The following is a 14,544-nucleotide window of genomic DNA, read 5'->3' on the forward strand; positions in this document are numbered from 1 at the left end:
TTGATGGTTTTGCACTTATTATTCCGAAAAAAACTTAGATCCTTTCTACCCTTTAAAAAAGAAAAACATGTCTACTCAAAGCTGTGTCCAAACCATAATATAATCAAGGTTTATTCTTGTCTGTATGGACGGATGCAACTAGTTAGAGAACTATGGGTTAGGTTAGAGACCAACAACTTCCTCCCAGGGGATAACTCTGTAGGCCCCTTCTCTTCACAGAGAGAAACTGGCACCTGGAGTAGTAGTGGGGCAAGGGAAGGATGATTTAAAACCCTGTGATATCAGCAGAGCTCTTAATTTAATTGCAAAATCTGAGCATGGGAGAGGAGAGACAGCTGAGTAGGCATTGAAATGAACTTGGAAAGGAGACAGACATTGTAAATAAAACCCAAAACCTGATTATAAGCTACTACAGGAAAGGTTAGCAACCACATTAAGCAAAAATTTTCTGAGATTGACAGGGTGAAAGCTAGACATGTCAGGCAGTGGAATAAAGTGGAAGAGATAGAGGATAGTTAAATCTGAGCAATGAAAATTTTGATAATACATTTATATGCTTGTTTATTACTGTTTGTCTAAACTATAAACTCTTCAAAAATGTCTAATATATATTTGTACAGTGCCTGATATAATGGGCACTAATCTTGATAGGGTATGTTTATGCTACAGCTCAGGTAGAGAGATTCACACTAGCAGGGCTTGAGTTAGCATGCTAAAAATAGCTCTGTGGACAGTGCTGTACTGGTAGAGACTTGAGGTAGGCACTTGAGCTCAAGCCTAGGGGATTGGGTGGACTTGAGCTCAGGTGGCTAGCCCGAGTCTTCACTAGAGTAGCCACATCCACACAACTATGTTGAGCACACTAGCTTGACCCCTGATAGCATGGGTCTGCCTACCCAGGCTGAGAGGCTCATTCTCAGATGCAGGGTAGATATCATACCCACTGGGGCCTAAGGGGCTATGGGTAAAATGTTCTAAAGCTCTTGAGTAATTTAGTCCCATTTGGTTTCTTTGGGACTTAACTCCCTTAGGAATCTAGGTACTCTGAAAATGTTACCCTAGCACAACAGTAATATTCACTATAATTGCTCTTCAAAAATACTAATTTTGATATTTATCATTTTTAATGTCCACAGCATAGCTCTTTATTGCCTTGTACCTTGTGTAATCATTTATGCAAACATTTGTGTGAAGTAGATATAAAACATTACCATGAGTGGAGAATTCTGATCTGATGGGGATTTACACATATTTTGCATAGTTATTATTCAAGATATAAATCAGTGGCAAATTGGGTCCCCTCTTTCTACATATGTCTTCTAGCCTATGTGGAAACTTTTTGAACCTATACACTTACTGTTGATTTAGTTCAACATGCACAAGCCAAAAATAAATAAATAAAATAAAAAAGGTGTTCTTTGCCTCCAGGACACAGACAAGATGAGACTCACAGGGAGATTCAGAGAAGGATATAAGCTTGCTGGTTTTGCTTTGTTTCCTTTTGCTCCGCACTCACAACCTCCCTCCTTCTTCTATAAAGTTGGGGTGGAAAAAAGTGTTAGCTGTATCTTATGTTTTACAAGTGTTTTTTTCATGATTACAGCTGTCACTGTAGTGCAGCATTAATGGAAAAGCTTTTTGTACTTTCAAAGTTGAAACTCATGCAGGAACAAAAAGAGAACCACATCTTGAAGTGTAATTTATAAATCTCTAAATGGTTTGCCACAAAATTTCATAAAGGACAAATTATCCTTTCCCTCAATCAGTCATACATCCCTAGAACAATAACTATTTAGGCCAAATAACTGTAATAAATATGGAAGGTCTACTTTTGCCTTTACAGCATGTTATCTTTGGAACAACCTATTTAATATCAGGACAATCCTATCCATTATCTGTTTGGTGGAAATTTTTTTTAATAAAAAGGTTCTAATTTTTGTACCAGAAAAAATAACTTAGTGTTATGAGCCATAATAAAACTAAATTGATTTAGCATTTGCTTTATTCAGCTTTGCTTTATTGTTCTATTTGCATTTCTGTGTACATCTCTGGTTGAGCCTGCACTTATTGAAGTCCCATTGACTTCAGTGGGAGAAGAATTGGGCCCCATGTCTTCTTCTCATTCAGTTTAAAGTAGCTGCCATCTATAGATTGAGCTGCAAGCGTGTCAAGATATTATTAAATAAATGAAAAATATAGAAAAGTTCCAAGCAAGTTGCAGTGTGAATTGAAATATGCCAGAGTACTAAACTGCAACACATTCAATAATATAAACAATCCTACCATGGATGTGAAGCATAGGAAGTATGAATAATTATTTTAATATAAGGTAGTGCGTAATCCATGAGAATTCAAAAATCTGAGTCACGGGATGGCAGAAGGATATTAAAATCTCCTAGGGCCAATCCTGCAAGGTGATGACTGCCCTCCACTACACTAATGGGAATAGCATTCAGCACATTGCAGGACTGAGCCTATAGTACCTAGAGCCGTGCTGATTTGCATATCCGATAAGATAATTTTAGGTTCAATCAAAATAACTTTTTACGAAGACACTAGGCTTTGTGGTGATCCCTTCTTCTAAAGCTTGCTTTGGAAAATATACATACTGCCAGAAGGGCTGTCAAAAGAAGCAGAGAATTTTCTTCCGATCAAGTACATTAGTTCCATTTTGAACAATTGACCAAATTCTGCACTCCGATACCCCACTTTAAAACTGGAGTAACTCCATCAACCACAAAGGAGTTCCTGGGGGTTTATATCAGTATAACAGAGAGCATAATCTGACTTATCTTCTGTCTACCTCTTTAAACCCTCTTTTTATTCTGTTGAATTGGAACTTTTCAAAAATAGCTTTTACACCTCACCCTCTTATTTAAGAACAAGTGGGCAGAAGGTTTGCTAGGACTATTTTTTTAATCCTGATTTTTATTGTCTTTCTATATTTAGCTAAATTGTTTTGAAAATATGCTCAAAACATACTTATAACTGCATCTTCCAGGGTTTATTTCCCTTTTTTGCAAGTAGCTGATATTGACCAGACTGAGAGACAGGATACTGGACTAAATGGACAACTGCTGTGATCTGGTAAGGCAATTTCTATGTGCCTATATTTCATTTATCTAAGTATATATTGACAAAAGAAAGTTATTCATTCTCCATTTCTGCCTAGTGAAACCTAGGAACAAATGGTTGGTTGGATGTAAGCTACTGCAACAGAAATGCATAAATAGTAAAAGGATATATAGTCAGTCATATAAAAATATTTGTGCAGACAGGATGTATGTCTAAAGTAAAATCCTATGCATTAATTAGTCCAGCTGCCAGCAACAACTTTGTATACCAAGGGCTTTGATGTGCCAATTGCAGTTGTGCATTCATTCTCTTCTGTCCAAATTGAGATCACTAGTAGAATGGGAGCATTTTATAGCTACTTGGAGCTGTGCAAATGACTGCATTAGGTGTAAGGGCAGTGCAGAGTCAGTCCCGTTGTTTGTGAAGGACCCCAAAGAACTTTGGGATGCTAGGAGGTACACACATGTAAACTACAATTGCTTTCTTTTGGGAATAGACATAGTTAACAGCAGGAGCACAAACAACAGAAGAGTCTTAGCTTCTATGTTAATCCATAAGAACATGACATAAGAACGGCCATACTGGGTCAAACCAAAGGTCCTTCTAGCCCAGTATCCTGTCTTCTGACAGTGGCTAATGCCAGGTGCCCCAGAGGGAATGAACAGAACAGGTAATCATCAAGTGATCCATCCTGTCGCCCATTCCCAGCTTCTGGCAAACAGAGGCAAGGGACACCATGTCTGTCCATCCTGGCTAATAGCCATTGATGGACCTATCCTCCATGAATTTATCTAGTTCTTTTTTGAATCATCATGTGGAAGTGGAGCAGTGCAACTGATTAGCAAGGAGAACAGCCTGTGGGCCGTCCCTGTAAGGCACAGTTACCAGGGCAGCCACCTCAGTCATCTGCATGTGTCAGCCATCTTGACACCAGGATACACAACATAAGGGCACCTGTTCCCAGGGCTCTCTGGGAAGGGGGAGTTGGTGTACCAGGGTGGTGGAGTCCGATGGGATGTAGAAGAGGGGCACTCCGTTCTTAGTGCTCTCAGGGATGGTGAAGTGCTCTGGAACGGTGTCAAAAGACTGCAGGTGAACCAACATCTGATCTGCCTGGTTGAAGATCTGCTGCTCCTCAAATCATTGTCCTATAGGAGCTGTACTAGCAAAGGCTAGAGTGGGTATCAGGGACAAGGAACTACTGCAGAAGATTGAGGCTTCCACACAGATAACCTATACTTCCTTGGATCTCCCAAGATCTATGGATCTCTTAGCTGGGGGGGGGGGAACCACATGACCTGTTTCTTCTATTGAGGGAAGTGAGAATTCTGTTCCCCGACAGAAGATTGTGTTAGAAACTGTGTCAGGGGAACCAAAACCAGGCTTCTTCTTATCCATCTCAAACTCTTTCTGCCTCTGCATTTCTTCATTACTGTGGGAAACAGTACCATCATCCCCAGCACTTAGGTTCACAACCTCAGAGTCTCCTTTTCCCCTTCCCCTCACCCCACATCCAGACTATGTTTTGTCACTCTCCTCTACAATGTTTCAAGACTAACCTGTTTTTTCTCTCCTCGCAGTCACGACACATGTCTATGCTCTGCACACTTGGTCTACTGCAGCCCCCTTTGTGGTCTCAGTGATGCCCACAATGTTCCCATTCAGTCTGTCTGAAATACTGCTCGAAAGATCTTTGTCCATCGCTCACCTCTTTAAATCCATCCACTCTCTCCTGTTTGCCTACATAGCCTTTTCAACGGTCAAACTTTTCATCCTCACATTTTAAATCACAGCCAAACATCTGCCCCATCCTACATGTTGGACATTTTTTTAAATCACATCCCCTTTTACCTTGCCTCTGCTTCCATCCTCCACACAGTTTGTAATTTGTTACCTCTTGTATTTTGCCTTAAACTTTGGTGCTCCAGACATGAAATTACCTTCTAATTCTAGTGGGCCACGCTTCCTTTCTCATCCAAATCCCTCATTAAGGCTCACCTCTTCTGTGAGACCAACAAACACTAACCCTTGTTAGCCAAATGCCTTCTACACTCCACCATGATATAAAAAAAATTAGTGAGTAGAGAAGGAAGAAGTTAACAAAAAACAAAAAAACCCTGCACAATGAAATTGTGGCAACAAGTGATCATGCACATAATTAATCCACTTAGATTGTAAACTCTCTGGGACAGGGACTGTCTTTGTTCTGTGGTTGAATGTCCCAGTCCATGAAATATAACATATGAAGGCAAGCAACTGAACATTTGACAAAATCCTCAAGTGCTTATCTAAATGCTAGAAGTCTAAATACTGCTGGAAATGGCCCACCTTGATTATCACTACAAAAGGTTCTCCCCCACCACCCCACTCTCCTGCTGGTAATAGCTCACTTTATCTGATCACTCTCCTTACAGTGTGTATGATAACACCCATTGTTTCATGTTCTCTGTGTATATAAAATCTCCCCACTGTATTTTCCACTGCATGCAACCGATGAAGCGAGCTGTAGCTCACAAAAGCTTATGCTCAAATAAATTTGTTAGTCTCTAAGGTGCCACAAGTACTCTTTTTTTTATATATAATAGGCATCACTGAAACTTGGTGGGATGAAGAAAATCAATAGGACACAGTAATATGAGGGTACAAAATATATAGGAATGACAAAATAGGTCACACCAGTGGGTGAGTGACAGTATATGTGAAAGAAAGCACAGAGTGAAATAAAGTAAAAATCTTAAATGAATAAAATGTACCATAGAATCTCTATGGATAGAAATTCAATGCTTGAACAATAAGAGTATGGCAATAGGAATACATTACTGACCACCTAACCAAGATAGTGATAATGATTGTGAAATACTGAGGGAAATTAGAGAAACTACAAAGGAATAAAATGCAATAATAATGGGGGATTACTGACTAGGTATACTTCACCTCAGTAGAGGATGCAGACATAAAATTTCTAGATACCAGAAATGACTGCTTCTGGGAGCAGCTTGTCCTGGAACCCATAAGGGGAAAGACAATTTTTGATTTAGTCCTAAGTGGAGCGCAGGATCTAGATCAAGAGGAAAATATAGTTGAACCACTTGGTAACTGTGACCATAATGTAATTAAATTTAACATCTAGTAAGGGGGGAAAATGTCAGAGAAACCCACCACAGTAGCATTTAACCTCCAAAAGGGGAAAAACACAAAAAGCAGGAAACTAGTTAAATAGAAATTAAAAGGAACAGTCACAAAGCTGAAATGCCTGCAACCTGCATGGAGACTATTTAAAAACACCATAATAGAAGCTCAAACTGAATGCATACCCCTCCCCAAAATGCCACATGGCTTAACAGCGGAGTAAAAGAGGTGGTTAGAGGTAAAAAAGGCATTCTTTAAAAATTAGAAGTCAAGTCCTAGTGAGAAAAATAGAAACTCTGGCAAGTCAAAAGTACAAGTATAATAAGGCAGGCCAAGAATGAATCTGAAGAACTAGCTAAAAATACAAAAACTAATAGCAAACATGTTTTGAAGTACATTAGAAGCAGTCAGTGGGGCCACTAGACAATAGAGGTGCTAAAGGAGAACTGAAGGAAGACAAGGTCATTGCAGAGAAGCTAAGTGAATTCTTGACATTGGTCTTCACTGCAGATGATATGGGGGAAAGTCCATACCTGAGCCACTCTTTTTAGTGACATATTTGAAGAACTGTCCCAGACTGAGGGGTCAGTAGGAGAGGTTTTGGAACAAACTGATAAATTAAACAGTAATAAGTCACCAGGACCAGATGGTATTCACCTAAGAGTTCTCAAGCAACTGAAATACAAAATTGCAGAACTACTAACTCTGATATGTAACCTATCACTTAAATCAGCCTCTGTACCAGATGACCGGCAGGCAGCTAATGTAATGCCATTTTTTAAAAAAGGCTCCAGAGGTGATCCTCTGATAATAGGATCTGGTATAGGCTGATAAACCTAACTTCAATACCAAATTGGTTGAAACTATAGTAAAGAACAAATTATCAGATATATAGATAAACACAATATGTTGGGGAAGAGACAACACAAACTTTGTAAGAGAAATCATGCCTCACCAATCTATTAGAATTCTTTGAGGGTGTCAACAAGCATGTGCTGATTCAGTTGATACAGTGTACTTGGGCTTTCAGAAGGCCTTTGACAAGGCCCCTCTGCAAAGGCTCTTAAACGAAGTAAGGCCTTTTCATGGATCAATAACTGGGTAACTGATAAACAAAGGGATGAATAAATGGTCAGTTTTTTCAATGGAGAAAGATAAATAGCAGGGGTCTCAAGGATCTATAGTGGGACCAGTGCTGTTCAACATATTCATAAATGATCTGGAAAAAGGGGTGAAGTGAGCTGCCAAAATTTGCAGACAATACAAAATTACTCAAGATAGTAAGTCCAAAGCTTACTGTGAAGAGTTAAAAGGAATCTTACGAATCTGGATGACTGGACAAAAAAAATGGCTAATGAAATTCAGTGTTGATAAGGGCAAAGAAATACATATTGGAAAAAATAATCCCTATCATACATAGAAAATGATGGGGTACACATTAGCTGTTACCACTCAAGAAAGATATTGGAGTCATTGTGGAAAGTTCTCTGAAAAGAACTTTCAATGTGCAGTAGCAGTCAAAAAAGCTAACTATGTTAAGAACTGTTAGGATAGATAAGGAATGGATAGAATGGATAGATAAGACAGAAAATATCATAATGCCGCTATATACATTCATGGTATGCCTACACCATGCATACAGAGTGCAGTTGTTGTCACCCCCTCCGAAAAAAAATATATTAGAATTGGAAAGGGTGCAGAGAAGGGCAATGAAAATGATTAGGGGTAGGGAACAGCTTCCCTATGAGGAGAGCTTAAAAAGATGGACTGTTCATCTTAGCAAAGAGGTGACTAACGGGGTAGAGACCTATTAAAATGATGAATGGTATGGAGAAAGTGAAAAGGGAAGTGTTATTTACCCCTTCACATAACACAAGAACTAGGGGTCACCCAATGACATGAATAAATAAATTTAAAAACAAACACAATCAACCTGTGGGACCTGTTGTGAAGGCCAAATGTATAACGGGGTTCAAAAAAGAATTAGATAAGTTCATGTCTATCATCTAAGATGGTCAGGGACACAACCCCATACCGTAGGTGTCCCTACAGCTCCAACTCCCAGAAGCTGGGACTAGACAACAGGGGATGGGTCACTTGAAATTGCCCTGTTCCATTCATCCGTACTGGCCATTGTCAGAGATTGGGGTAGATGGACCATTGGTCTGACCCAGTATGGCCATATTTATAATTGGTATTCCTAGGTTCTATAGCAATGTAAATAATAACAACATCATATTGTCCAGAGTTACAATAGGAACTTTTGTACAATAGGAAAGATAGTTTTAAAATAATTTTAGAAGGGATATAAACCCTCATGCTTCAGGGCATAAACCTCTGATTAGGAAGACACTTTCCCTGTGGGCAGGGAATCCAGGAATTGGTCCAATGGCCCATCTTGTCCAGTAAGTGTCATTGTTAGGGATGGGATACTGAACTAGATGGGCCATTGTGCCAATTCCTGTATTTCTAAGTAAGCATGTAATGTTATTATTAGAGTCCTTATAGTCATTTTCCTGTTTCCTTCTATCCTACTGTGTTTTTTCTTCTCACTGATTATATCATGTCAAAAATCTGAATGTACGCTCCTTAATGCAGGGACCACATCTTTAGTTTGTTTTGTATAATGCCAGCTAGTCATTAACTGCTGTATAAATTATCAATAATAGTGCATTAATATTAGGCTGAATTTCATCCGCATACAAGATACTTGTCTGCCACAGATCATATGCATCTTATTCACTTGCATAAGCCCTTCTAATTTCAATGAAAAGTAAGTGAAGTATATAAATGAGTGACGCTGATCAACCTACGCTTTTAAAAAGTGATTTATTGTCCCAATGATGACTAACTTTTTGCAAGCTCTTAGTCTGATGGAGTTGGCAAGGGTGGGTGTTAGAGCAAAATAAAAGCATTTTTTAAAAGTCTGCTTGCCAACTGTTGCATAAATCAATACCTTGCCATGACTTCAGGGATCCACAACTAATTTCCTAAAGTGCTCTAAACTGTGACTTCTTGAAAATAAGTGTTTTAAGACACAATTAAGACCTTGAGACATGATGCAAGCACTGTGTGAATTATGCTAACAGTTCAAAGATCTACTTTCTCAAACAGTGGTGGCATTGTAGTTATAGTTATTTTCTTTTTTCCCCTCTGAAATTCACTCTAGTTTTTCCTATACATTTTTTCAATGGCGGTTTTGTCTGAAAAACTTTGGATAAAAATTGCTAATTCTTTCTGTATTGTTCTTTGCTAGCTTTCCATTCCTAGAAGCTAATTCAGGGTCTCAACAAGGGCAGCAAAATGCTGAATAAACTTGAAGGGTGCAATGTGAGAATAAGAGAGATCAGAAAGGCAGAATTTGGAGTACTTAAGGCAAGAATAACCAGACTAAGATTTTGGAGAAGGTATGAGTATTTAGATATTTCCAATATGTGGGAGAGAGAAATGAAAAGGACACCCAGGTTGCAAACCTTGATGATAACAGGTGCAGTAGAACTACCAGCAGTGATAGATGAAGAAAGACTGGGGGAAAGAAGAATATTTTGGTATTTACAATGTTGATTGTATTAGTGAATGACTATGCAGCAAGAGACATAAAGGAGTCAGCCACAAATGCTAGCCTGGGCAGCATGGGGAAGATCAAAGGTTGGCAGATACATTTGGAAGTCCTAAGTTCAGAGAGCAATTGAAGCTCTGAGGCCATGTCTACACTACAATATTTGGTTGACACAAGTTATGTCAGCATACAGCCACTGAAGTTAGTATATTGCTTGTGTGCATGCATGCTTAACTGCTTGCGTCGATGCTTCACATACTCACCAGGAGTGGTTTTGTTGATGCAAAGTGTGGTGTACTTGGATAGGTGTGCTACAGTCAGTCTAGTGTCTGGCAGAATGACTTTTGGGAAATTTTTAATCACTGTTGCGTGGAATGAAACATTGTGGGACAGCTGGAAGATTAAGATTGATATAGGTCACGTAGTGCCTACACTAGCACTGCGTCAACCTTAGTAGGTTGCCCATGGCTCAATGCCATTTTAGGAGTTGGTTTTACTAAGTCACCATAAGGGTTGCTTAAGACTACTGGAGACAAATTTCAGCATAGACAGGTGCACAAATAGGTTGAGGAAAGATAACCTATGTTGATCTAACTTTGTAGTGTAGATCAGGCCTGAGTGACCTACTTTGGGTCACCCAGCATTTGAGTATAAAGGCAGAAAAGGAGAGGACCAAGGATAGAGATAACAGGGATAAAGAGGGGGAGTGGGAGAGAGGAGCAAGTCTGAGAGGAAATTTAAGTAGTGGTTGGAGAAGTAGGAAGGGCTATAAAAAGCTGAGGAGAGTGAATTGAAGAGGAGACTGAGTGATAGATTACATCAAAAGGAAACAGACAGATCAAGAAGAAAAGGAGTACTTGTGGCACCTTAGAGACTAACAAATTTATTAGAGCATAAGCTTTCGTGAGCTACAGCTCACTTCATCGGATGCATTTGGTGGAAAAAGCAGAGGAGAGATTTATATACACACACACAGAGAACATGAAACAATGGGTTTATCATACACACTGTAAGGAGAGTGATCACTTAAGATGAGCCATCACCAGCAGCAGGGGGGGGAAAGGAGGAAAACCTTTCATGGTGACAAGCAGGTAGGCTAATTCCAGCAGTTAACAAGAATATCAGAGGAACAGTGGGGGGTGGGGTGGGAGGGAGAAATACCATGGGGAAATAGTTTTACTTTGTGTAATGACTCATCCATTCCCAGTCTCTATTCAAGCCTAAGTTAATTGTATCCAGTTTGCAAATTAATTCCAATTCAGCAGTCTCTCGTTGGAGTCTGTTTTTGAAGCTTTTTTGTTGAAGTATAGCCACTCTTAGGTCTGTGATCGAGTGACCAGAGAGATTGAAGTGTTCTCCAACTGGTTTTTGAATGTTATAATTCTTGACGTCTGATTTGTGTCCATTCATTCTTTTACGTAGAGACTGTCCAGTTTGGCCAATGTACATGGCAGAGGGGCATTGCTGGCACATGATGGCATATATCACATTGGTAGATGCACAGGTGAACGAGCCTCTGATGGTGTGGCTGATGTGATTAGGCCCTATGATGGTATCCCCTGAATAGATATGTGGACAGAGTTGGCAACGGGCTTTGTTGCAAGGATAGGTTCCTGGGTTAGTGGTTCTGTTGTGTGGTGTGTGGTTGCTGGTGAGTATTTGCTTCAGATTGGGGGGCTGTCTGTAAGCAAGGACTGGTCTGTCTCCCAAGATCTGAGAGAGCGATGGCTCGTCCTTCAGGATAGGTTGTAGATCCTTGATGATGCGTTGGAGGGGTTTTAGTTGGGGGCTGAAGGTGATGGCTAGTGGCGTTCTGTTGTTTTCTTTGTTGGGCCTGTCCTGTAGTAGGTGACTTCTGGGTACTCTTCTGGCTCTGTCAATCTGTTTCTTCACTTCAGCAGGTGGGTACTGTAGTTGTAGGAATGCATGATAGAGATCTTGTAGGTGTTTGTCTCTGTCTGAGGGGTTGGAGCAAATGCGGTTATATCGTAGCGCTTGGCTGTAGACAATGGATCGAGTGGTATGATCTGGATGAAAGCTAGAGGCATGTAGGTAGGAATAGCGGTCAGTAGGTTTCCGATATAGGGTGGTGTTTATGTGACCATCGCTTATTAGCACCGTAGTGTCCAGGAAGTGGATCTCTTGTGTGGACTGGTCCAGGCTGAGGTTGATGGTGGGATGGAAATTGTTGAAATCATGGTGGAATTCCTCAAGAGCTTCTTTTCCATGGGTCCAGATGATGAAGATGTCATCAATGTAGCGCAAGTAGAGTAGGGGCATTAGGGAACGAGAGCTGAGGAAGCGTTGTTCTAAGTCAGCCATAAAAATGTTGGCATACTGTGGGGCCATGCGGGTACCCATCGCAGTGCCGCTGATTTGAAGGTATACATTGTCACCAAATGTGAAATAGTTATGGGTCAGGACAAAGTCACAAAGTTCTGCCACCAGGTTAGCCGTGACAGTATCGGGGATACTGTTCCTGACGGCTTGTAGTCCATCTTTGTGTGGAATGTTGGTGTAGAGGGCTTCTACATCCATAGTGGCTAGGATGGTGTTTTTAGGAAGATCACCAATGGACTGTAGTTTCCTCAGGAAATCGGTGGTGTCTCGAAGATAGCTGGGAGTGCTGGTAACGAAGGGCCTGAGGAGGGAGTCTACATAGCCAGACAATCCTGCTGTCAGGGTGCCAATGCCTGAGATGATGGGGCGTCCAGGATTTCCAGGTTTATGGATCTTGGGTAGCAGATAGAATACCCCAGGTCCTGGCTCCAGGGGTGTGTCTGTGCGGATTTGTTCTTGTGCTTTTTCAGGGAGTTTCTTGAGCAAATGCTGTAGTTTCTTTTGGTAACTCTCAGTGGGATCAGAGGGTAATGGCTTGTAGAAAGTGGTGTTGGAGAGCTGCCTAGTAGCCTCTTGTTCATACTCTGACCTATTCATGATGACGACAGCACCTCCTTTGTCAGCCTTTTTGATTATGATGTCAGAGTTGTTTCTGAGGCTGTGGATGGCACTGTGTTCTGCATGGCTGAGGTTATGGGGTAAGCGATGCTGCTTTTCCACAATTTCAGCTCGTGCACGTCGGCGGAAGCAGTCTATGTAGAAATCCAGGCTGCTGTTTCGACCTTCAGGAGGAGTCCACCTAGAATCCTTCTTTTTGTAGTGTTGGCAGGAAGGTCTCTGTGGGTTAATATGTTGGTCAGAGGTGTGTTGGAAATATTCCTTGAGTCTGAGACGTCGAAAATAGGATTCTAGGTCACCACAGAACTGTATCATGTTCGTGGGGGTGGAGGGGCAAAAGGAGAGGCCCCGAGATAGGACAGATTCTTCCGCTGGGCTAAGAGTATAGTTGGATAGATTAACAATATTGCTGGGTGGGTTACGGGAACCATTGTTGTGGCCCCTTGTGGCATATAGTAGTTTAGATAGCTTAGTGTCCTTTTTCTTTTGTAGAGAATCAAAGTGTGTTTTGTAAATGGCTTGTCTAGTTTTTGTAAAGTCCAGCCACGAGGAAGTTTGTGTGGAAGGTTGGTTCTTTATGAGAGTATCCAGTTTTGAGAGCTCATTCTTAATCTTTCCCTGTTTGCTGTAGAGGATGTTGATCAGGTGGTTCCGCAGTTTCCTTGAGAGTGTGTGGCACAAGCTGTCAGCATAGTCTGTGTGGTATGTAGATTGTAATGGATTTTTTACCTTCAGTCCTTTCGGTATGATGTCCATCTGTTTGCATTTGGAGAGGAAGATGATGTCTGTCTGTATCTGTGCGAGTTTTTTCATGAAGTTGACAGATTTCCACTCTATACGGCTAAATTCAGTGCCTTGCATAATCACAGGTTTCAGAGTAGCAGCCGTGTTAGTCTGTATTCGCAAAAAGAAAAGGAGTACTTGTGGCACCTTAGAGACTAACAAATTTATTAGAGCATAAGCTTTCGTGAGCTACAGCTCACTTCATCGGATGCATTTGGTGGAAAAAGCAGAGGAGAGATTTATATACACACACACAGAGAACATGAAACAATGGGTTTATCATACACACTGTAAGGAGAGTGATCACTTAAGATGAGCCATCACCAGCAGCAGGGGGGGAAGGAGGAAAACCTTTCATGGTGACAAGCAGGTAGGCTAATTCCAGCAGTTAACAAGAATATCAGAGGAACAGTGGGGGGTGGGGTGGTAGGGAGAAATACCATGGGGAAATAGTTTTACTTTGTGTAATGACTCATCCATTCCCAGTCTCTATTCAAGCCTAAGTTAATTGTATCCAGTTTGCAAATTAATTCCAATTCAGCAGTCTCTCGTTGGAGTCTGTTTTTGAAGCTTTTAGTTGAAGTATAGCCACTCTTAGGTCTGTGATCGAGTGACCAGAGAGATTGAAGTGTTCTCCAACTGGTTTTTGAATGTTATAATTCTTGACGTCTGATTTGTGTCCATTCATTCTTTTACGTAGAGACTGTCCAGTTTGGCCAATGTACATGGCAGAGGGGCATTGCTGGCACATGATGGCATATATCACATTGGTAGATGCACAGGTGAACGAGCCTCTGATGGTGTGGCTGATGTGATTAGGCCCTATGATGGTATCCCCTGAATAGATATGTGGACAGAGTTGGCAACGGGCTTTGTTGCAAGGATAGGTTCCTGGGTTAGTGGTTCTGTTGTGTGGTGTGTGGTTGCTGGTGAGTATTTGCTTCAGATTGGGGGGCTGTCTGTAAGCAAGGACTGGTCTGTCTCCCAAGATCTGAGAGAGCGATGGCTCGTCCTTCAGGATAGGTTGTAGATCCTTGATG

Source organism: Dermochelys coriacea, chromosome 3 (genome assembly GCF_009764565.3).
Source record: "Dermochelys coriacea isolate rDerCor1 chromosome 3, rDerCor1.pri.v4, whole genome shotgun sequence".
Lineage (NCBI taxonomy): Eukaryota > Metazoa > Chordata > Testudines > Dermochelyidae > Dermochelys > Dermochelys coriacea.